This window comes from Mastomys coucha, unplaced genomic scaffold (genome assembly GCF_008632895.1).
Source record: "Mastomys coucha isolate ucsf_1 unplaced genomic scaffold, UCSF_Mcou_1 pScaffold15, whole genome shotgun sequence".
NCBI lineage: Eukaryota > Metazoa > Chordata > Mammalia > Rodentia > Muridae > Mastomys > Mastomys coucha.
Genome location: NW_022196897.1, coordinates 138,231,376 through 138,234,347, shown reverse-complemented (window position 1 = coordinate 138,234,347; position 2,972 = coordinate 138,231,376).

The following is a 2,972-nucleotide window of genomic DNA, read 5'->3' as shown; positions in this document are numbered from 1 at the left end:
ATATAAACCCCTAACTTTCAAGCCTCGGGGTCGGCTCCACTATCTCCTGTGTGAGATAGGTGTGGTGCTAAACCGGAGCGCCCCAAAATTAAAAAAATACCTCTTGTAATTACATCAAGATGGTCTCTCGTGACTCCTTGGGTGCACATCCTCCCGAGATTTGAGTAGGGGTCCCCCCCAGGGGTCTTTCAAAAGTAGTCACGGAACAAGCAGAGCAAAAATCAAGGCAATGAACGAAGTCCCGTGGTCACTGTGTCTAGGGTTTCTCAGGATGATCCAGATACAAGGAATACAATACATTCCTTGACTGGATTGCCTTGAGCCTACTTCATTGTCCCAGCCCAGTATCAAATTCCTGCCAGATTCCTAGAAGAGGCCCCAAAAGCTCTCCACATAAACTTCCTGTCATGATACTAGTAGCCATATAGAATACTACCAAATTCCAGAAATAAGCTTCGTCTAAGCTTCCTGTATGTGTTTTTAGGTTTGAGTCTGAAGCAGGTAACTGAAAGACCCCTGTAAGGGGACCCTCACTCTAGTCTCGGGAGAACACTCACCCAGTGAAACACGAGAGGCCAACTTGATGCAAAACACACAAGGCTTTTAATGGCGGAGCTCCGGGCCAATACGAATCTCACGCAGGAGATAGAGGAATCCACCCCGAGGCCCAGGAATCTGGGGTATTTATAGGGAGAAGGGTCTGGGGGAGCAAAGGAATTGTTGTGGCTATACATGACTGGCTAGTTTAAAAATACATGCAGTCCAAAGGGGGAAATTCCTAAAAGCAATGTGTGGTTTTTCTGTGGGCGGTACTAGTCTGAGTCAACAATTTCTTTCTGTTGACCTCAAACCATATCTAAGGGGCCAGATGGTCCATTATTCAGAGCCTGCCCAGACATGTCCTTGCATGCCCGGACATGTCCTTGCTTGCCTAGATATGTTTTCCTCTATGTTTATAGTTTTATGTCTTCTTGACCTGCCAGTTCTTGTGATATCTAACCGCTTGCTTGCTCATTCCCAGGCCTATGTGGGCAAGCTTGTGCTGGATTCTCAAGCTTATAACTTTTCTACCTAGTCAGCACAGGTCCAAAACTTTAGTCTTTCCTTTTCAGTCACTAGCAACAAAACTTGTGAACCTCAGATGTACTTAACAGACTCTGGTCCTCGGACCTTTCTGATATCTGCTGAATATGGTACTTAAAATGTTTATGTTTTCTACCATTACTAACAGTAACCTTTGAGGTCTCCAAGAAGATGGGTCCCTGTAATGGGAAGCCACCTACTTGTAGTGTGGTAATCCTAACCACTGGGAAAAACTGCCTCATGCCTCTTCTGCCACCAGGTTCTGCACAAACGGTGGACTGTGGGGAGCCGTGAATCTTGAGAGGCATTCGCCATGGCAAGATGGCGCCTAAACAACTGTTTGCGCATGTGCGTAGAGAACTGTTTGCGCATGTGTGTAGAGTGAAAAGACGCCATGTCACGGCCCATCCCGGGGCATTAAGTAGGGTAATGAGCGAACAGCCAATCATGAGCAGACACACCACGCTGTGGGCAGATACCCTGCACTGTGGTGTATATAAGCAGTGCGGATTTTGGGTTCGAACCCTTTTTTCCCTATGGATGGAGACAAATAAACAGTTGCTGCAGAAGGAACCTAGTGTCCGCGTGTCTTCTTCCCGGCGAGAAGACTGCGCGGGCTACAGTGGACATCTTTAGATTGACTGCTTTGTCTACCTAGCCAAGGTTGTCATTAAACCGATAAACACTGATAATCAGCTTCGGACTATGAACTGCTCAGGACATTCAAATTGCTGAGTTCACAGAAGACTGATGTTGCAGTAATATTAAAAATGAATCCGCCATTCTCCGCACTCCAGCTGCTCTCTTCCCGCTAACTCTCCAGTGGGGCTGGACTGTCAGGCTTCCTGCACTCCTGCTGCCAGCAACTCTCTAACTAGACCCCATAATGACCGTCTACCCTATGGTCAACCATCACAACACCCAACAACCCGGTAGAAACAAAACTCTAGAAGCTTATAATTAACTAAACATATTTATGTATCAATATACTCTCAGTTCACAAGATGCCAATACAATAATTTCAGAACCAATTGATAACGATAAAAGCTGCCCACCTAGATTAGACAAATATCCCAATTATTCTATCCTTTAATAGCATAGCTACCTAATTAAAGCCATGCTGGTTCAGGTTCTTCTTCCTGTTCATCCTCTCCCATCTTGGCCTCTTCCCTACCGCCTGAGACTCTCTGTCTCTGCAACTCTTAGCTCGCCTCCCTTTTCCCTGCTTAATCATAGGCCTCTTGCCGCCCTAATATTTTAGTGTGATTAGACAGGGAAAATCCTGCCAAAGACTGACAGAATTTTGAACTCAAAAATACTTAATCCTAAGACTTCCAAATACAACCAAGCTAGATATTGTGGAAAGCTTGACAGAAATAGTTTCTTTATTGTAAATAGTTTTACTATGTTAGAGATAAGATCTTTCCTTTTTATTTAGTCAAAAGGTGGGAAATGTTCCAAGATGTTTGATCACATTGTGACCACTGAGATTGTATTATTTACTTGAAAACCTATTTTTCGTTGTGGTGTGGCTCAGCCCTAGAACACAATTTTAATGCAAGAGCTTTCTATTCATTGTAAATAGGATTAAATAAAGTCAATCATAGGTCAAGAGGTGGAACAACCAACCAGTTGTCAGGGAGTGAACATAGGAAACAACCATAGAGTATAAGAGGAAGTCAGGAGAATGGATGGAGAGACAAATAGGAAGTAGAAAGGAGGTACATTGATTCAGTTTGAGGGATTTTAGAGACAGTGTAAGCAAGTGACAGCCAAGATTTTAAACTCTACTAAATACAAAACAAACAAAAAGACTTTATGATAATGTTTTATAAATTTTAAAGAATATGACAAAAAAGATATTGTAAGTATTGAAGGGGGGTCTCTGG